Here is a 22,442-nt window from a genome sequence, read left to right on the forward strand (position 1 = left end):
TTCATTATAATACAGCCCTTTACCTTTCCGCTAAGTCTCAACATTAAACGCAATAACCCTTGAGAAAGTTATTTTAAGACTGCAAAGGGCTAGGTACAGTTTTATGGAGAACACTGGTCTGAAACCACTCTTACCCTTCTTTTCCTCCTGGCTCTTCAGCTCTCTGATCCTCTGAGCTTTTGCTAAAAATTCATAATTTAGCCACATACATATATACACTTATAAATTATTATCAACTCTTTTGCAGTTATTCTCTTTGAAATATCTAACTGTAATTTTCTTCGAAATTTTCAGACTATCACAATCATGGATACCATCAAATAAAATGTAAATTCTCTATCCAACCCAGGAGAAACGTATAATTTATTGATGAAACTGCAGGCTGTCTATTATTTATTTTTTCTTGTTTACTTATATGTTTTGTGCATTTATTATTTAGTGATAAATAAGAGGACAGGCATTATTATCTTTGTCATATACCATTTTCCTTGGAAGAAGGCACTAAACCTTTGTTTCCTCATTTACAGTATAAGAAAATTGTTTATCATTATAAGAGCTAATATTTATGAGTACCTACCACGTGTGCTTAATCACATTTATTAAAATATCATAGTTACCAAACTCATCAGATGGCTGAGTTAGACCCTTTCCAGATAACTTGGGTGAGTAAATCATCCAGGTGCTTAACCTGAATTATTTTATTTATTTCTCATAGATTACTAAGTTCTCCTCTATTTCCATTTTTGATGAAGAGTTTAGACTTAATGTTAACAAGGAACGTACTCAGCAAAAGACTCTTAACCATTACCTCATGGTGTGGATGGAGTTAATCTCATCAGGATTCTTTTTCTGTCATTCTGTTCATTGCTTCTCTTCTGTATTGTGATGCGTGTTTTTCTCCAGCATTCTGCAAGCACAGTTTCTAGTACTCAGTAAGGTCACAGTAAATGAACTTTGAACAAATATATTGAATACTTATAAGATAGTCCCTGGGTTCAAGGTGAGTGACAGATTAGGGGACAGGAAATGGGCCATCATTTGCACTAAAGAGGGAAGTACTCCAGGAACACATTAAAGAGCAAACTCGTCATGAGAGGAAGGACAAGCTTCTCATATTTTCACAGTCTATATCCTGGGGTCCCCAACCCCAGAAAAATAAAATAGATTTGGCATTAAATACGTCAAAGTCAACACAAATATCTGATTCTTCACTCAATCAGCACACATCTCAGTTTTGAGTGATGGGGTAGGAGTGAACCAGGAAATCGGGGAGACAATCCAAGCAGTCACTTGGAAGCATCCATGCTTTGGAAATTAGAGAGACTGAGGAGAATAAAGGCAAGCGTTTAGATTGCAGGGGTAAGCAGGAAGATGTTATGTGACATTGGTAAAGAATCGGAAGTAGATCCTGGAGGTAAAGCATTCCAGAAGGGGAAGAGCAGGCTCATCATTTTTTAAAAGATTTTATTTATTCATTCATGAGAGACACAGGGAGAGGGAGAAGCAGACTCCATGCAGGGAACCCGATGCGGGACTCGATCCCGGGACCCCGGGGTCATGCCCTGAAGATACTCAACCGCTGAGCCACTCAGGTGCCCCAGGCTCATCATTCTGAAGGTGAAAGACCTCTCCGGTAGTTAGGTGTAAGGCAGAGTAGATGGAAGAAGGCTGGACTTGACACATAGAGGATCAGGAAAAAGCTATTAAATCAGTTCACGTGAGAGATGATGGAGCTTGGAATTAAGGCCGTGGCATCAGTGAGGATGGAGAGACGATGTGAGGGTGGGAGATACAAATATATATTTTGTTTTTCATAAGGGGATCATCCCATGCCCAGGGCTAGAGAAGAGGTGGACCAAACCAAGAGATGTCCCCCAAGGTGCTGACGAAACACAGTGGAGGAGCAGATTCCTTGGCTTGTCTCCAAATTACATTTCGTATCCTCTCTCATTGCCTTATTAATTGTCTCTATTCCTTTATAGCAGCATCAGGCAAAATGAATTTCAAAATCCAGATGTGTGGAAGAAGTATCGCTAACTAGAGCTTCAGCAAGTATTAAACTCCTACTAAACATATTTAATTTAGAGTTAATAAGGTGGTGGTATGAAAATTAAATCCCCCATGATTGTCGGGGAAGAGCACCTATTGAGGTATAAATATATGAAAGATAAATCTACTTGCAATGTAATTAATTCAAATCTGCAGAACCAATAAGTGTGTGACGATGTTCCTATTATTACATTACACTTGTGAGGAATGCTCAGGAATTTAATTAGCATTTACCCATACAACTAAAGAAAATGAGATATTAAGCATGCTATCTAATTAACTAGCTATAGATTGCCTGTTAAATAAATATTAAATGTATAAACACTTGAGACTGGGCTGAAAATATGGCCCTAACTAGACATCTATATTCTCATGAGTCTCTCTCTCTGTCTCTCTCTCTCTCGTTAACAATTGTTTTAATTCCAAGAACTAAAAATACACAGAGGACGTCAGTGGGATCTGCATGCTTTGTCCATACTATGATTGTCTTTTTAAGGTCAATTATACTTTGCCCTCACCCTCTTTCTCCAAAATTAGGCTTTGGAGTGGGGACCTGTATGCATTATCCAAGGAAATCACCACAACCCTGTCAGGTTTGTCAGACTGTCAATATCCCCATTTTATAGGTAGAGCCGATGTGGCCATGTTGTGCCCAACATCATGCAGAAAGGACAAGGTGCCCACTATCATTGCATGTTGCTAAATAGCCTCTGTCTTCTACAAAGCAACCATGATGATCTCAGTGTAAATTAGATATTACTCCTCCACTCAAAACTCCCAGATGGCAGCACCTGGGTGGCTCAGAGGCTTAAACATCTGCCTTCAGCTCAGCTTGGGTCACGATCGCCAGGTCCTGGGGTTGAGCTCACCTGCCCCCACATCTGTCAGGCTCCCGGCTCAGTGGGGAGTCTGCTTCTCCTTCTTCCTCTCCCTCTACCCTTCCCCCCACTCATTTTCTCTTTTTCTCAAATGAATAAATAAAATCTAAAAAAGAAGCAAAACAAAACCAAAAGCCCTCCCTAGTGACTTTTCATACCACGAAGAGTATATGCTTCAATCATTATGGCGCCACATGGTGTGGCCACTGCTAACCTTCCCCCTGACCTCACATCCATTACACATTTGACTTCATCTTCTACAACCCTCCCATATTTTTGCTGCTTCTGGACCATTCTAGCCAAGCTCCAACATCACGGCATTTGCACATACTGCTTTATGCCACTTCTTCTTCCTTCACATCTCTGCACACATGTTGCCTTAACAACGAGGGCTCCCCTTCCCATCACTCTCTATCACCTTAACTTGCTTGTTTTTCTCCTGCCATAAGACTTATGACAAATTTTACATACTTACTTGTTACCTATTGATCATCCCTGGCTCTAGTAGAAAGTCCAGGAGACCAGGATTCCCATTTGTTCATTACTACGTGCCTCGCACACAGGCTGAGGGTGCCTGGCACAGGACAAATGCTCACTGAATATTCAATGAGCAAATAAACACATGCTCTGTTAATAACATCTATGCCACACTGAAAGGTTCCAATTGGCTAAAAATAATCCCAATCTGTATACTTTTCAAAGCTCGGGTTAATTACTATAATATTTTATATGGTTAAAAATGAGTATTGCTTTTTGCTTAATATTTTTCTTGGATTTTTAACATATCCCCTCATGCATATTCAGGATAAAATATATCATCTTTGGATCAAGTTTACTTTACATTCGCCCAAAATATTATTAGTTATACACCTATTACCTTGCTGGTTTTTTGAGACTTCCATCATATAGTTTCTCTAATTCAAGAGAGATCAAATTTAACCATTTGCTTCAAATATCATGTAAAATGATCTCACAAGGAATTCTGTGCATCATGAAATCATTTTTCTATATACTGCTGAATTTTCTACTCTGGGAATCTACACCATATTTTTACAGTAGACCTCAGGGTATTTTTTTGTTAAAATAGGGATTTGCAATGTGTGACCACTAAGATCACTTCTAGGGAATAGAGTGGCATCTGATGAGCCATCATTTAGCTCTTGGATACTCCTAGAGTACGGTCTGATATGTTTTTTATATTCATTGTCTCAAAAATATGTTTTCTTTAAAAAATTCGAGGTGATTACCACATAACTGTACCCTTAGGAAGCCCATGTCTAAGGCACAGAACTAAAAATATTGAAGCCCGTGTGGAATTCCTATCCACCTGACTCTAGAGCCAGTGCCATTTCTATTTTTCCACTTGAACCTGATAGTATATATTAGGGGAAAAAAAGTGAGAAGCTCTTTTCAAATGCAAGTGTTTTTATTTGTTTGTTTGTATCTCTTATTACTTTGATTGGTATCTTTGGGTTTACAGTTTGCTTGGTTGATTGACTGAAAGCTGGCTCCAGAGATGGCTTATATTGAATTCAGCTGAGACTCTTAGCCTTTCTCGATATAGAAAATTACTGAAAGGCTTAGGGAAATCAGAATTCTGGTGAGAACTCACCTGCTTGGCCACTTCTGAGCTATGTCCCTTGAGAGATTCCAGAGAATATTCTCTGCACTAAGACTTTGAGAAATGTATTAGTAAGGGGAACAATGACATTCTTGAGAAACTCTGCAATAGGTCTTTTCCGCAGGCCAGGAAAAACACTAGATAATGCTGCCACTTAACTGCTTCCCGAATCCAGTGAAGATGATGAGAAGCCAGATGGCAGGGGCCGAGTCATGACTCCTACCTGCCAGAGATAAGGTGGCTGCGGTTACCATGACGAGTGGCAGAAAATCTGGTGAACAAAAATCTTAAGTGAATAGTCACAATAAAGAATTGCAGCTTCTCAAAGAGTTTCAAGGTTTTCACTGGTCCACAGACTCAGAACCTCGGAGCGGAGGCACGAGGCAGCATCAGCTTACCACCAGAATTTTATACTGAAAATATCCCCCCTAGCTTTTGCCAGAGGGTCCTGTGACCAGTTCCAAAAGTAAGTGTGCGCTGGGAAAGAGAGAATGACCGGTCTTTGCAAAGATTACTGACACTATCCCAACTGCCACTCAGCCGTAAAGACACACGATGCCGGTGTGGTTCGCCAGGAGACTCCAAGGAGAGAGGTCAGTGGTCAATAAAATGTTGGATCTGTTCCACTCCATGGTGAGTTTGGGTATATCCCAGAACCCATGTGATGGCTCTTTTCCCAGTTCTGAAACATGCAATGGAAATGCAACTGGCCAAATCTTCACACTGATGTCTAGAAAGGGGCAAGCGACAGCCTGGAGTACTGCCTTTTTCTATCTTGATGATAAGGCAAAAGTATTTGTGGATTTCTGGAGGAACTGCAAAGATTAAACCCACAATACAGAACACAAAGGGTCCAGGGGCAGGGATTCCCAGCGCATCTATTCACCACATCAATCTGGCCAATGCAGAAGGCAGATTGCTCTGGGAAGGGATCAATGGGTTATCCTAAGAGTCACCAGTTAGTTAGGCCAATTGTGTTTTTTTTGTTTTGTTTTGTTTTGTTTCTTCATTTTTTTTTTTTTTTTTTTATGTAGCTTCTTGGTTGGAGTCTGTGTCATTGTACCTGTCCAACTTTTGACATTATTGGCCTTCTTAGTCTTCGTTTTAGCAAGCTCTCATTTGAGTCCGATTTGTCAACTCTTTACCATTCCCAGAATGCTATGCCTCAGAATGTCATTCACCGTCAGCTTAAAAAATCCCTTTGTGTGGCTCCCAAAATAAGATACGGGCTGACGTCCTAGGTCTTTGGGCTCCTTGCTCCACATTCTTGGTCACTCTTCCTACTGTCATAATGTAGTAGTGGGCCCCAGGCTGCCCGTAGACTAGGTGTTTGGCACTGATTTGAGATCAAGAAGAGGAAAGATTTAAGATACCAAAGTGTATCAAGTCCTGACTGTAACCCTCAGACCAACCCTATGAAACAGGTGTTACATAGGTAAACGTATGCGATGCCAAGAGTCTGTGGCCCTGACTACACAGCTCTTTTTCTCACTTTGTTTGGCATCTCTTCTTTCTCATTCTGCCAAAGTCTAACGTCTAAGAGTTTTAAATGGTCTGTCCAAAGTGACAGCTTAGATCCAGGAGAGGAAGACTTGTCCAATGCCACAGCTTTGTTCCAAGGCTCCACGGCTTTCTTTCGAAGAAAATTTACCTAATGTTTAGACTTATAAAGTGCTGCTCTCGGATATTCTTTCCCCTTCTACTGTTGCGTATTGCTACACATATTAGGCTGAAAACAAAGAGGATTAGACCTTTGCCTTACAGAATGGAATAAAAAAATAGAATTCAAAAATTAATATTAATTAATTAAAAGAAAATAAAAGAATTCCTTTTTCTTCCTCCTCTCCTAATCATCATTTTGTAACAAGGAAAGACTCTGTGTGTCAGAATTAATTTAAAAGGAAATATCAGAAAGGGAGACAGAACATGAAGACTCCTAACTCTGGGAAATGAACTAGGGGTGGTGGAAGGGGAGGAGGATGGGGGGTGGGGGTGACTGGGTGACGGGCACTGGGGGCACTTGACGGGATGAGCACTGGGTGTTATTCTGTATGTTGGTAAATTGAACACCAATAAAAAATAAACTTATTATTTAAAAAAATAAAATAAATAAATAAAAAATAAAAGGTAGATGAGATATTTACTCTTCTTTCCTTGGTTACCATGATCTGGCCAAAAACCTGGCTCACAACGAAGTCAAATTCTTTTGACTTCTTCCAACCACATAATTATGAATCCAGCTGGCCTGGACCACTGCATTTTTCTTACCAGCATGATAATTTCTTTAGCTCCATTTTCATCTGAAGATAGAATTAGAGCAAAATATAGCTTTTTAGCAGGAAAATTATACCAAAATTCAAGAAAGAGCTCTAATAAAATGGGAGAAAAATACCTCATATTAGATGTCAGAATAGCATCATCCAAGGCATATCCCACCACCTCCACCGCCACCACCGCCACCACCGCCACACCACAGAGCCCGTACTTCCAGAGGGAGCATCCTTGGATTTTGGTCACAGTCTTTATCGTGATAACCACCCCCCCTACACATACACCATCACGCGCACACACACCATCACACACACACACACACACACACACACACACACACGAGAGAATTCCTTGTACAGAGCTCAGGTCTTCCATTCCGAGTAATGAACGGAAGTGGAGATGCTGAAGTCAGACAGGAAAAGTTCTTCTATTCAGACCAGTTTTCATAAGTTCCAGAATTTCATCCATTCTGGACCTGCTGATGACAGTGCCATTGACTTAGTCACCGTATTTACGGGCTGACCATGCTCCACCAGAGTCATTGACAGGGTCATTTTGTACTTTGGCGCAGCCCCTTTTCCCCAATATTATTGAAGCCTCTACTATTAAGTGGTACTAAATGCTTGATACGCACGACCTTATCTAGCTGTGGCACCCCGTCCTCAGGATGCAGCTGATGGTTAGTTACTAATGTCAATATTTTGAGTACGTGTTGGGCCAAATATGATTGAATGCCTTGCTCAAGACTGAGCGCCCAGTAGTAGTTGGAATGAGGATTGAAACTCAAGTCTTGTTGTTCTTGTTATCACTGCCTTCGTTCTCTGTGGCTTTTCTTGATCCCCTCTGGAGTAGTTACTACTTCTCTCCTTTCAGATGTTTTATTTCCTTTATATTTTTTCTGTCCAAACTGTGCTCCCTTGCACACACTGAACTTTTAAGTTCAATCAGACTGTTTTTCACCACCATGTTCCGGTACCTAATGAGATGCCTAAAATACAGACTAAGTAAGCCGATCCCTGTATTTATTTGGGAGGATTATCTAAAGGAGACGCAGAAAGGTGAAACCTCCGGACTTGACATAGGGCTGATTGATCTTCACTTGCTGTGGGGCAGGTGGCGAAAGCTTTCCAATCCGGTTGGCGTTGGAGGTGAGCCCTGAAGCATGGATAATCACAGCAGCGGTTACTTGTGATGCTTAGGAAGATGGGATAGGCGGTTAGGTGGGAGACAGGCGCTGCGGCCAAGAACGTTCCAGTGCCCTTCTAGGTCAATGAACAAAAACACTCCCACAATGTGGAATTGACCAATTATCTGTCACCAGACTTCAGGTCCTTGCAAGTCAGTGTTCATAAGGTTAAATTCTGATAATCAGAGAGCTGTCCCCTCCCTCCCCCTCCAGCGGCTCTGTGCCCCAGGTGTCCCCTCCCTCCCCCTCCAGCGGGTCCCTGCCCCGACGTGCAGGCCCCCCACCCCATCCTCAGTGGATGGAACCAGTCCCTTCCGTGCTCATGCCCAGTAGGCGTCCTTTGGGGGTGGTGAGGGCAGGACTTCAGGGTGAGGGAAAGAGAGAGGGCGCCCCACACAGGGTGGCACCCTGGAGCTGCGGGCCGGCCAGTCCCCATCCCAGGTGGGGGGGCACCCTGGAGCTGCAGGCCGGCCAGTCCCACATCCCAGGTGGGGGGGCACCCTGGAGCTGTGGGCTGGCCAGTCCCCATCCCAAGTTGGGGGGCACCCTGGAGCTGTGGGCTGGCCAGTCCCCATCCCAAGTTGGGGGCACCCTGGAGCTGTAGGACGGCCAGTCCGCATCCCAGGTAGGGGGGCACCCTGGAGCTGCAGGCCGTCCCCATCCCAGGTGGGGGCCCACGCTGAGCCCCGGCTCACTGTGAGCCTGGACAGTCTCCTAGGCTGGCGGGCGGCCGGCCTATGAATGGAATGAGTAGGTGCACAGCACTTGATGCAAGATCCCTCCGTGAGCCACAACCCTGGGCCAAAAGGCCGCCGTGTCCAGGCACGAACTCGTGGGTGACTGTGCCCTGGAGGTCGAGTCTACGGAAACAGTCGGCGCAAACTGTGTGAGCACCAACGTTTGATGAATCACTCTGGTCTGACCCTCGCAGTGTCCACCATGTCACATCCGTCTTACACGATCGCAGTAGAACTCGGGGAATGTAAGTGGACTTGACCACACACCCAGCTGTAGGCACGTGGGATTGCAGGCCCGAGTCTGTGGCCTCACAAGCTGCTGCCCCGTGATTGTGGACCCCTGCCATTATTCTAGTCGTTGGGAAACTACTCGGGTTGCTGTGTCCATGAGAATTCATCCCCGTCCTTGAGAATTTTCATATTTAGCAGAGCTGAAAAGCCCACCGTGTTCACAGTGTCTGTGTGTACGTGGCTCTGCTACGGGGCCTTGGCAGGGAAAGTTCAACGAGAAATCATATGAGATAGTGATTACCCTGGGATGAGACAAACATGAGAAGGTGGCCTTAGCCTGGCAAGAGGGACCCACGGAGAGAAGGCGTCCGGGGAGCAGCACATGCAGACGCCTGGCTGGGGACCGAATTTCTAGGGACCCTCTAGCTCTGTGGCCCTGACTACACGGCTCTTTTTCTCACTTTGTTTGGCATCTCTTCTTTCTCATTCAGCCAAAGTCTAACGTCGTAATTAAGCCCACAGAGCCGCTCTCTGTGTTACACACGCACCCCTTCCAACAGAGGCGCCGAGCGTTGCACACCAGGGGGCCAGTGGTTCATAACCCAGGGAAGCGTGTGTCTGTCGTGCAGCCTTGTGCCGGCCACAGACAGGAGTCTGCATTCGCTGGCACGATGTAAACCTGGTGTATGATGGATTAGGTTACATATATCAAATTATGAAATGCACAATTCTTTTTAAATTTCTCTAAAGGGTGCCCTCTTATCATTTTTTATGCATTCTGGGGCTGTGGTAGATATAAATTTGTCATTTGAAATTCAAATGGTTATAGTTATAAAGCTGCTGACTCGTAAAAACAGGAAATCTAGCATATATCAGGATCTGAATGCAATGCATGATTTGCTAAACTTTTATGATAATTTCAATAAATTATTGAATTAGCTCTGTAGTTTTACAAATATGCTTGAAAAATGTTCAGATGGTTACAGCAATGAATAACACTTTTTTGGTCTTTTGCCTCACTCAGAAAATAAATTTCAGCTGACAAGCAAGTTTGAAACATAGAAGCCACTCATCAAAAGAACAATAAAATTCAATTATTTAAATTTTTGCAAGGTCCACTGGAAAACTGACTTAAACTCTTATTATCAATCTGGCTCTTGCTGCTCTACAATATTCAAAATGTTATTGACTTCAGCATTTCTCCACAAAAAAAAAAAAAATCTTTAAAATTAAATCTAAAGTTCATGCAAAATAGTTCAGGCTGATAGAATTTTAAAGGATTTAATTGCGACCTCTAGAAATTGGAACTGGAAAGAGACCCAGGATTCCAATGACAACTGAGATGGAAATGCATGTCCACGACCATTTAATATTTTGCTGACACCTGCACAATCTAAGTCCTATTTATATAAATATGGACCAATTGGACCCTAACACAAAGTTGAAGTGAATCTGTCTCTTTCCTCTCATCTAAATGTGTAAGCAATATGCTAGAGTTTGCTAACACTTCTGAGTTTAGATGGCTCAGAACCTCAGACTGCCTGATTTTTTTCCAACTTATTCTTTTTTTGCCCATATTTTAATAGAAATACTAAGCTAATTCAGCGTATCTGGTTTGGGAACCACTATTTTTCACTCTGTGTATAGGCTTGAATTAACTAGGTAACAGCTAATATCCACATCATTGGACAGACATCTCCTGAGGTGTCTCTTAGTCGATGCATTTATTTTTTATTGATATATTTATTTATAAATATATTTATTTATTGTACATCACAAAACAAATTCCTACCAAGCACTTCCTCTGTGCAAGGAAACTTGTTCAAAGGTAGAGATACTTTAGTCTACCATCACCCCTTAGATCCATTGGCATTTGCCATTCATAAAGCGTGAGTATCACTCCCACCCCAATTTATATCCTTTAATACACTTACATGAATCTAAGAATAATATGCAAGTGAACAGTATAGAAACATTTATGTAAATTAAATGGAAAGTTCTATCAGTGGGACAAGGAATGTCATACTCAAGGCCAAGGATTGTTTAATGCATTATTTAATGTAATGCAATATTAGTTTTATTTTAGTGAGTTCAGAAGTTATTGACACAGTCACTGACATGACTGGTGAAAGTTGATCCACTACTTGATTCTCTCAGCCAAGTCTGTGAGGTAGGTAAGAAATATTATTAAAAAAAAAGAAATATTATTTAATCTGCAATATTCAATAGATGAATTTTAATGCAAGAGCTTTCTCAAGCTCACATTTGGCAAATAAAAACAGAGGACGCCCATTTAAACTTAAATTTCAGGTAAATAATGACTAATTTCTAATATAAGCATGTCCCATATCCATATTTGGAATATTCCTATGCTTAAACAAACAACAAATTAAGTATTTAAATAGGTTTAAATATAACTGCAATTCTGCATTTTATCTGACAATCATACACATAGTCGAAGTAGTTATAGGATTCGAAAACATATTTTTTTATTTCAAACCCATCATGCTTTCTAATATGTCATACTGGCTTAAAATGGTGACTTTAAGCCATCAAAATTTCCAGCCACAGGGTAATGGCAACTCAATATCCATATTTTAGATACCTAGCAAAGCAGAAACCATTGATACAGTGATCTAACCAATACTACCTGTGTCAAATAAAGGATGATCATAAAGATTTGGATCAGGTGTCCTTTTGTTGTGATCTTTCCAAGCCATGATCATACACATTTTTTTCTTCTCTTGTCATCCTGAGTGTATGTTAGGTGTACTGTTTCGCCATTAACCAATACAATTAATTAAATTAGTACAGAATTTGATTAAAAGGTATTGAAATCTAGGAAAAAAACAGTTACCTTGAACATGCATTATATCTCGTGTTAATCATTATTATTATTTATTAAATGTATTTATAAATTATGATATAATTTATTGATTTTTTTTTAGTACATCATGTTTCCACCTGGAATAAAAATTATGTTTAAAGCCTTCTTTTGTGTTGGCATGCTAATCATAGTCCACTATCATGTTTTCCTTGTGAAAAAAAAATAATATAGTTTGTTTTCAGTAAAATACTCAACGTGCTGTTCATAGCACACCATTGGATTATATAATAAGCTTCCTCTTCATCTTTGATAAAAGTTTCTCATCTTTTTCTGGGTCATTTACTTTAATATCAAGTCCCAATGAAATTGATACTTTAATATCAAGTCCCACATATCCTTAAACATTCCTTGGATAACAAAGATCAGTATTTGACAGGAAACTGTATTTGCCAAGTGATTAAGATGACGGCCTAGAAGTCAGACTACTTGGCGAATCTGTGTCCCTTTGATTGTCACTGTGTGCCTTTGGCAAGTTACATGGCTTCTCTCACCCTGAGATGCTTCCAACATAAAATAGACATAGAGACAAAACAGTACAGATGCCTCTTCCAACCTTTGCAACAAGAATAGACAAGTACCAAAAAAAAAAAAAGAAAAAAAGAAAAGAATAGACAAGTACCCACTTTCCCAATGGAAAAGCACCTGCTCCATCCTGAGCTATTATGATTCTTACTATCTACACCTCGTGGAGCAAGGTTCATTTATTTTCCTATCTATTTATTTATTCCTGCACTCCCCTGTCAAATTTGCTCTTGAATATAACATTATCTTTCTGCTTTTTTTTTTTTTTGGAATAATTTACTCTTGGTTTCATTCTTTATTGTTATTGTTCTATTCTCCATTCCGTCTTCATCCTTTCTGATTATTACTATTAGTACTAGTTATAATAGCCAGATATAGATAGCGAACAGAGTTCTGTTTTGGGAATCAGGAAAAGAAAAACAAACTATCTTGTATGTCCTAAGTACTACGGATCGTCTGTGACCTTGGGACATTTATCTAAATCCTCATCTCCATTTTGTAGACTGAGAAACTATGTTATCTGCAAGAATGGATGTGAGAACTGGAGATTAAGTATCCTAGGCTTGGTGAGTTCTCCATAAATAATGGCTATTATCCCACTCAGTGAGAGGAGAGGTCTATTTTAAAGAGCAGCCTTGGGATCACAGCCTTTCTACTAATTTTCCTCCACTCCCTTTGCCAGTAACATTCACATTCACCCTTGAAAGAAAGGAAATTACAAAATATGTTTGCCTTCCTGAGACAAGCATGTAGGCCCCTTCTTATCCTCCCTTTATAAAAAAGAAAGACAGTACGCAGTGCGTGCTCACCGCGTGTGTGTCCAGGGCTATGCATTGCTACATTTCAGGGTCAGAGGAAAAAACAGTGAGATTATTTCTTCCCATCTTAGAAATGAGTCAGATAAACTTAGATCAGCATTCTATACACACAGACTAGTTATTCTCTCCATTTCATAGATGACAAACTGAGGGATGAGGAAGTGAACTAATCCTCACAGATTGTGTCGGGTAGTGTTAAAGAGGCTGATTAGCATAAGTACTAAGCATTTAAAATGAGACTCAAAGATGCCAGTTCAACCCCAGATACTTTCCAAATCCATAGTGAGCACAAGGAGTTTGGGATTATGTCCCCTCCAAAGGCACCCTTGCCTGGCAATCAGGGGAAATGGCTCAACCTGGAGCGTGTCGGTGGCGGATCGGGTGTTTTCAAGAAGCAGGGCAAATGCAGGGTGGAAACCTGAAGTGTGGTGGTGACAACAGTCACTCCCGCATTGGCATTCAGAGAGAGGAGTGCTTGTCAAGATCCAAACGCCCATCAGCGCTGGCTGGGGAGGTCAGGTGCTCCCCGCTGCAGCCCAAGCGGCAGGTCGCTTAAAGCAGCTGCACAGCATGTTAGCACCTCGTCCCAACCGAGCTGTCTGTGCAAGACTGATGGGAAAATGGGAAAATGGTCGAAGGTAAAACGAAGGAAGCAGATGTTGCATGAACATCCGACTGACCACGATTAGTCCTGCTCATTAGAAGTGAGTGTCGCTCAGTCCGGGTCCCACTTAAAGGGAGGACACTTTGCAAGGACATGATTTCCCTGGATCTGGGGGTTATTGGTCCATTTGAGAGACTGTCCACCATATCACGTACCTCACCCACCACATAAGACATGCTCAGCAGGGGCGCCTGGGTGGCTCAGTGGTTGAGCCTCTGCCTTCGGCTCAGTTTATGACCCTGGGGTCCTGGGATTGAGCCCCACATCAGGTTCCCTGCTCAGTGGAAATCTGCTTCTCCCTCTCCCTCTGCCCCCCAACCCCCGGCTTGTGGTCTCTCTCTCTCTCTATCTCAAATAAATAAATAGTCTTAAAAAAATAAAAGACATAATAAATGTCAGTTGAAATATGTTAGAAAGAAAACCATAGGCCCAAAATGGTGTCACTTAGGCCAAGTCTGGCAAACCAAGACTTAAGACCTAATCCAACTGCAGTTTCAACCCATTGGGAGCATAACCTTTCACCAGTCAAGATGGGATGTGCTGATCAGTACTAGGAGATTTACCAATAGAATCCTTCTGCTCCCCTTAGGAGGAGCAACCTTGCCAAACAATGTGCTCCTTGTTAATTAATTATTTTGTTTAAGCCCTCTCTGCAATTAAATTTTTTGTTTGTTTTGTTGTTTATTTAGCTCTGTGGATCATCTCTTTATTTGCCTTCATCGGATGTTACCTGATTTGTGAATGGGTCAATAAAGCCAATTAGATCTTCAAATTTATTCAGTTGAATTTTTGTTATTTAATATACTTAAAGGCACAGAAAATTTATTTTCTACAGGTTTGTCTTAATATGTAAACTAGGTATAATGATTTTTTTGTAGTTGTTTTTGAGTTTATGTAAGTTTTTCTATGTGAACTTGTTTTGTAGTAACTAAGGAGTATCAGTTCTCTTCCATCTCCTCTCCTTTAAATCTCAATATTCCTAGATCTTGAGTATTTTATGTCACATCCTGTAAAATCTGCAGTAACAAGTGAACTAACCAACTCACTCTCTGCATCTCAGAAAAAAATATATTTTTATTGTAAATAATTATAAGAAAGAAATCATTGTTATCCTAATGGGCAGGTTTAAGATTCTCAAGAATGAGGATTATCCTAACGATGATGATTTTGGCATGTGTTTCTTGTTTTAATCTGCAAATAAATCCCTACCTCCCCACATAATCCCTTTTATCAATGCAAAATAGTGACATTAAACTCTACAGTGTACTATTTTTGCTCTAAAAAGGTATAATATACCTAAAATATGAGGTAATTGTTTCTTCTTAGGGGTCTTACTTGGTCGCAATCATCATTTTAGGATAGAAATGGGAAGAGAGAATCACAGTCATCTCAATGGACGGTTACAAGGGCTTCCAAGATTTTACATGGTAGTTATATGAGGTGCTTCTTCAGAATGCTGATTTTATAGACCTCAGATATCAGTTATCTGTTAATATCTATATTGAAAATTCCACAAATGATTCTGATACACTCCAGTCTATACTGATCATTTGTCTACAGATACTTAGATAATATCTTGGTCTATATCAATAGATATCAGTCTCCATCTCTATTCAGAGCTACATCAACATAATAAATGTAATTCCAGTCTTAGCATTTATATCTTTTCCAGTGAGGAATAAAAAGACATATAGTCTGGTAAACTAAAGTACTGGAAAGTAGCCCAGTCCTGTCACATGGATGGGAAAATTTTTTTGACAGGGACAAGGGAAGCGGCTTTAGAACTCTTCCTTCTTATCCCATCAAGCCATTTGGCTGGCCATCCATCCATAAGCTGCCTAACAAATACTGTCTCCTCCCTGTTTCCCTTCCTGAGGAGAATCTCATGCTGATCAAAATCTTCTCAAAAGTCCTCAGCCCCTCCTACCCCACAGGAATGCCCCTATTTGGCCAGGTATTCAACTCAATTTTCCTTTGCCTGAACCTCCAGGGGGAAAGTCATATGGTGAGTCTTTCTTGATGCCTGAGATTTGTCCAAATGCATGACACAGATTCAGTATTTCTGAAAGCGAGGCATGCGTTTTGGCCACAGTTCACAGTGAATTTGAGCTGTTCGTTTTCTGTCAAGAAGTTTCTTGGGTTCCTTCTGGCTAAGATGTAATTTGAAACCGATGGGTCATGCTTTTGTTTATTTAATAGACATTGACCTTCTATATGTTTACGGAATAGCTCTAGAACCTCCGGGCAATTAAAACAAAACAAAACAAAACAAAACAAAACAAAACAAAACAAAAAAAGGGAGTTAGATGTGCTCCATGACCTTAAGAAGCTTATAAACTCCTACATGTAAAACAGATTGTTTCACTAGTAACCATAAGGGTCTAATAGCACAGTAGTCATTCACTAACTATTGGTAAATTAAGGAAGTCCTAGAAAATAATTGTCATCATGCTACTGAGAAAGCTAGAGGAAGGGCTACTAATTTTCATGTTGTAGGACAGAAAACACCCTTCTTCTTCCACTTCTCTTTTTATTTATTTATTTATTTATTTATTATTTATTTATTATTTATTATTTATTTATTTATTTATTTTTTATTTATTTATTTTTCCCACTTCTCTAAATATTGAAATCTGCTGCACCTTAACCATAAGTGTGGAAATAAAAAAATTCAAGCAGAAACTTCTGCCTGGGTAAAGTAGACAGGTGAAAAAAATGTATGATGCATCTGAGAAATGATGAACAGATTGTGGGATTAGGGATATGGGGAATATCAGATGGATTTAGGCCAAATATAGAATCATGATAGAGACAGGTTAGGGATGATAGTTTGTGACAAATAACATGTTCTCTAAGAACATCAAGAACAAAACCCCAGGCATCCGTCCCTTTCTTCTCCAGTGTGTCTTTCCTCACCTGTGACTGTCCACCTCTTGCCCTCACATACTTGACAAAGTTTGTGGCATTGCCTTGGTGATCTTACAAAGCTAATGCTCCCTTAGGAGAAAAGGTAACAGAATTGATTTCTGTTTCTAACTAGCAGGCCAGACCATCCTTAGATTCATGAATATGGTCAATTCCATCCTATTTTTTTTTGTTAGGGCTGGATGGACCAATGAATTTATCATTGAAAGTACACTCCCTGAAGAAGGATACTTGTTTGGTAGGTCAAGTGAATGGTGTCAAAATTAATTCCCTCCATGCATAAAATCTGCAGAAAGTGAATAGTGAACTTTCAGGAGCTTGAATGGGTGGATCATGGTATTATGCCCACAGAAATTAAATCCATAACTCAAATCCTCAACATATTTTGTTTTAACCTTAGAAAACATTTTGGGTCCTCTTGGTGTGTTATATGTGTAAATAGTCAAACGTAAGAGGTACTTTTGATATTGAAAATACTTAAATGTGTCTTCTGGTGTGTCCAATGGGCTTGGTCATCTCATAGTTGTGTATGAAAGCTAACCAAAGGGGTGCCTGAGTGGCTCAGTCAGTTAAGCGTCTGCCTTCAGGTCAAGTCATGATCCCAGGATCCTGGGATTGAGCCCGGTAGGGCTTCCTGCTCAGTGGAGAGCCTGCTTCTCTCTTTCCTTCTGCCCCTCCCCCTTCTGTGCTCTTGCACTTGCTCGCGTGCTCTCTCTCTTTCTCTCACTTTCTCTCTATCTCAAATAAATAAATAAAATCATTTTTTTTTAAAGTTAACAAAAATGAAAGTTGCAGTGGTAATTAGCTCGTATAACTGTTCTGCTGATTGGAGTCTATATGAGTAATCATATAAGATTAGAAGTTTATATAAAGAGAGAAACCTTTAGAGAAGTTAGTGCAATTTGTCATCAAGTGCTGTTATCCTATAGTGTTGTCTACTTAATCATTCTGATTTAGACCTCAAACTTTGACTTGCTCTTGAGAATGAGCAATGTGATCAGCTGGGCTGGGGTTGGACTGTTCGACTTAGGTCACATCCTAGGCAGGTATGTGACAGGAGGAACTATGTAGATATAATTTAGGAATTATACAGATGAGGGATCCCTGGGTGGCGCAGCGGTTTGGCGCCTGCCTTTGGCCCAGGGCGCGATCCTGGAGACCCGGGATCGAATCCCACGTCGGGCTCCCGGTGCATGGAGCCTGCTTCTCCCTCTGCCTATGTCTCTGCCTCTCTCTCTCTCTCTCTGTGTGTGTGACTATCATAAATAAATTAATTAATTAAAAAAAAAAAGGAATTATACAGATGAGGCAAAAGCCAGGAGTGGGTAATTCATGTTAAGGAGATAGTAACCAGATTACACCTAATGTTCGCTCTGTTTCCACTTCCTTAGCAATTGCCAGATTTTGTGTTTCACAATCCACTATCTGCATGGGGTGGGGAGTCTAGAGAAATTGCTATACACTGCCATTTGTTAAACATGTGAAGGGCGCTAAATAGTACCTAAGCACTTTCCACATCTGAAGAATAAGGATATTCTTATTATCTCCTTCAGAAGGAAACTGAGAATTAAATAATCTAATGCATCTAAAATTTTCAGTGGCTCAGAACAGGTTTTCTTTGTTTAAAATGCTGCCATTTGAAATTATTTATTGAGCTTCCATCTATGCCAGCCAATTTGCTAGGCACTCAGGGTTCGGCACAGAACAAAAGATACAAAAATACTGATTTCATGGAGATGATATTATAGTAGATAAAGACAAGCAATAAACAAAATATGTAAATATTCAAATCAACTGTAGGGTAAGGGCTATATAAAGAAATTAAAATAATAAAACGTAAGAAAGTATCCATCAAAAGCCTTCTAGGGGAAATTAATCTTAATTTGAGATTAAATCAACAGAAAAAGTAAATCATATGATAATAAAGAGGAAGAGCAGTTCTCACGATGGGAATTTCTAGGTAAAAAGCATTAAAGGTCGGAGCATCCAAAGACTGAAAAGAAGCCACTGTGGCTTGGAGGAAGTAAGGGCTGGGGTGTACAATGTGGAGTGGTAGGACATAAGGTAAGAAAGATCTATATAAGCCACGTCCTGTACACTCCTGCAGGCCACAGTAATGAGCTTGGGTTTTATTCCCATATAAAGAGAAACTATGGAAGAGGTTAGCATGGCCTGACTTAAGCTTTAAAATGACGTCAGTGACTTCTGACTGCAGAAGAAATTATGGGAGAGCAAAGTGGAGGAAGAAGAGAGACTGCTTCTCCAGAGCAGACGGGGGGCGGAGATGCGTTGAGTTAGGGTGTCAGCAGTGGGAGTGAAGAATGATTGCTCACAATGGCACCGATGAGTGGAACTTTCTGTGATGATAATCCATATTGGAGCCCTTGAAATGTGACTAGTATGACTGCCAGATTCACTTTTTAAGTTCTATTTCATTTTAATCAATGTACGTTTAAATACCACGCGTGGTTACTGGTTTCTCCGTTGAGCTCCAGAAAGTAAACAATGGAAATCAAACTGACATGACTTCAAAAAAAATTTTTTTTTTAAATAATAAAAAACAAACAAACAAACACACAAACTGACATGACTTCAAGAGTCTGTGTTCGTGACCGCTGCCCTTCCTGAGCTGCTCCCTTTCTAGTGCTGTCTGGGCTCCCTGACGCAGGTGTTCTCTATCACCAACAGAGAAAGAACAGAGGTAACGCCACCCACACCCCCCACTGGCGGTGCTTCTGCAGAGGATTGCTGCCTCGCAGCCCCCCGTTGATCGTGGCCTGGACTGGGAGGTGAGCAGGGGAGCCGCTCACTCCCCCAGAACGCTTAGCCCTACTGGCAACGTGGTCAGTACCAAAGACCTGCTTTAAATTATGAAGAGGTTGCATTGAAAACTGTCTCTTTCAGGCTGATTGTTAATTTATGGTATCATTATTAGTGACAACCAATAGCTTCCCTGGTATAGCAGAAATGCAATTAGATTGTCACAGACTGTCAGTTGTCATATTTGGGTGTGATTCTTTTTTTTTTTTTTTTAATGCATCCCTTATGTAAGCCTCTCGTGCTAATAACAGAAACAGGACTTGCTGTTTTCTTTTTAGGGAATGGAAGTATTTGTAAGCACATTCTATTATATTCAGAGTGAGAAGTGTGCAACCAGGAAGCTGCAGTGAATATTGGGGTCCTCAAGATTCTCCTTGCTTAGGGCTTACATTTAGTAAGAGCTCAATACATATTTCAAATAATAAATAAATGAATAATGTAACAAAAAGGGCCTTTAAAAATAAAACTCCAGAATGCATATGTCCAAGTTGTGCCTTATTTCTCAAGTGATCTCGTTGGTTGCTGGAATCTTATTCCAGGGTTTCCCTCAAAATATGTGTAAAGTCCTTTTGGACATTTTTCGGTGTCCTCCACATGGTTAGTTAAAGACAGACATAATTGCTAGCCTGGTGGGTGGGTGGTGGGAAGCATCTTAGGAGCTCTGGAAATTTAGATCCTAAGGAACTCGAAGACTTCTGCCGGTGTGCATTGTAAACCCCTCTACTGAGCACCTGAGTGAATAGGGATCAGTGCAAGTGCCTTCTGAGTCCTTTGCTCTATTATAATAAACACCCTCTCTGAGGATCCAAAGAAACATTTCGGAATAGCAAAAACCCAGCTCCATCATGTGGGTGAATAGCGTAGATAATTAAATTTGAAGAGGTTTGTCTTTGTTCAAAGATGCACTGTGATTATAAATACATAAAACAAGCTCATGAACTGGAATGACAGCGAGAGATTTCCCGAGTATTCTCTGAGTCTCAGCAAGTGGACTTTTGCTCGACCTACTCTAAAGGGGGAAAAATACCTTCAACCTTGGTTTCTAAAGACTAGTAGCGTTGAGAAAACTGGAACCCCCCACCCCCACCCCGGAGAATCTCAGCGGCAACCCTGAGAAGTGTGTTTCTGAAGATAGACACACGGCAAGTGCCAGTCCCTCTCTTCCTAGACGCATTCAGGAGACCTAGCTGAGCAGGCTAGTAGAAGGGCTCTAGTGATAGTGGCAACCAGCAATATTCATCTTATTTGTTTCTTTTACAGACCCTGTTTATGTTACTTCACATAACATTTGACATGAAAGGAAAAGGAGAGGGAGAAATACATACATCGGCTTTAGTAGGCTTCAGTTCTAAATTCTCCAGGAAAAGAGAAAGTTGGTCGTTCAAAACTCACTCTCTGCGATTGCTGTGCCTTCAAGTAGATGATTCCGTGAAAATCCGCTGAGCAACTATGATGTCGCAAGTCCTGAGCCAGACCTGGGAGAGCTGTGGTTCTTGCCTGCATATAAACGTTGGTAGATACATGGCTACTAATGAGATTCCATCTAATCGTTCTTACTGTCCCCTGAAAACTGTAGGACTCATTCTGCACTAAAAATTTCTCTCATCCATAAGTAATGTAGTATTTACCAAGCACTCAGGACTCCCAATGCACCGACTTCTACCCACATGGGCAATAGTGGTCAAGTGACACTGACTACCAAGCTACCAAGACGCTTGTTCTTCTCTGTTAAACATGAATTTTCCCCAGATCCTGTATCTCTGGTGACTCTGGTCTTTCGTGAAATCTAGACTTGGATATCCAGTAGGAAGACGAACGTAAAATCGTTGTCTCAGAATTAGTATGTCCAACATCATATTTTACATACACTCTCTATCCTTTTTCCTATGGTCTTCATCCAAGATATTCCCTCACCGCTTACTCAGTTGTTCATCACAGTTCCCAGGAATTACTGCAATCCCTTTTCTTTAACTTCCACAGCTAATTTCTTATCTGTTCGTTCCAAATGCACTTTGAAGAAATCTACTCTATTCCACCTTCATTGCTACTCCTCTAGTCCAAGCTCCCACTGTCACCAATCTGGACACTATGATACCCATCTTGTTGACGTTACTCCACCACTCTTGTCTTGCTACACACCATTCAACACTAATGGAAGGCTACTACTGAAAGCACATTGCTCTGGGGGAAAAAAATCATTTAATTGCCGTCCATTGGATGTTTACTTAAAATTTAAACTTCAGGCATGGCCTAAAATGTGATCTCTCAGCTGATTATCGAATACAAGCATACCTCATTTTACTGTGCTTTGCAGATATTGTGTGTGTGTAGTTTTTTTTTTTTTTTTAATTGAAGGTTTGTAGAAACTTACATCGCTTCTGGTGGTGCCATTTTTCCAACGCATTTGCTCACTTCATGGCTCTGTCTCACATGTTGATAATTCCCACAAAATTTCAAATTTCTTCATAACTATTATATTTGTTATCATGATCTGAGTTCATCAGTTCTGAGTTGCTGAAAGCTCAAATGATGGTTAGCATTTTTTTTTTTTTTGGCAATGCAGTATTTTGTAACTAAGGTATGTACCTTAAGAAATGACACTTTCGGGATCCCTGGGTGGCGTGGTTTAGCACCTGCCTTTGGCCCAGGGCGCGATCCTGGAGACCCGGGATTGAATCCCACATCGGGCTCTCGGTGCATGGAGCCTGCTTCTCTCTCTGCCTGTGTCTCTGCCTCTCTCTCTCTGTGTGTGACTATCATAAATAAATAAAAATTAAAAAAAAAAAATAAATGACACTTTGTCCTGAAAGACCTATATGCTATTTGCTCTGAG

General features: G+C 40.7%; 1 long non-coding RNA gene across 1 annotated transcript; it reads left to right on the top strand.

Annotated features, from left to right (window-relative positions):
- The first annotated feature begins 912 nt into the window (after nucleotides 1–912).
- Nucleotides 913–21,970, top strand: LOC140626243 (uncharacterized). The gene is made up of 3 exons (XR_012025439.1): nucleotides 913–1,000; nucleotides 1,983–2,052; nucleotides 20,870–21,970. It is a non-coding gene; the product is annotated as an uncharacterized lncRNA (long non-coding RNA).
- Nucleotides 21,971–22,442: the final 472 nt, after the last annotated feature.

The sequence above is a fragment of the Canis lupus genome, chromosome 3 (genome assembly GCF_048164855.1).
Source record: "Canis lupus baileyi chromosome 3, mCanLup2.hap1, whole genome shotgun sequence".
Lineage (NCBI taxonomy): Eukaryota > Metazoa > Chordata > Mammalia > Carnivora > Canidae > Canis > Canis lupus.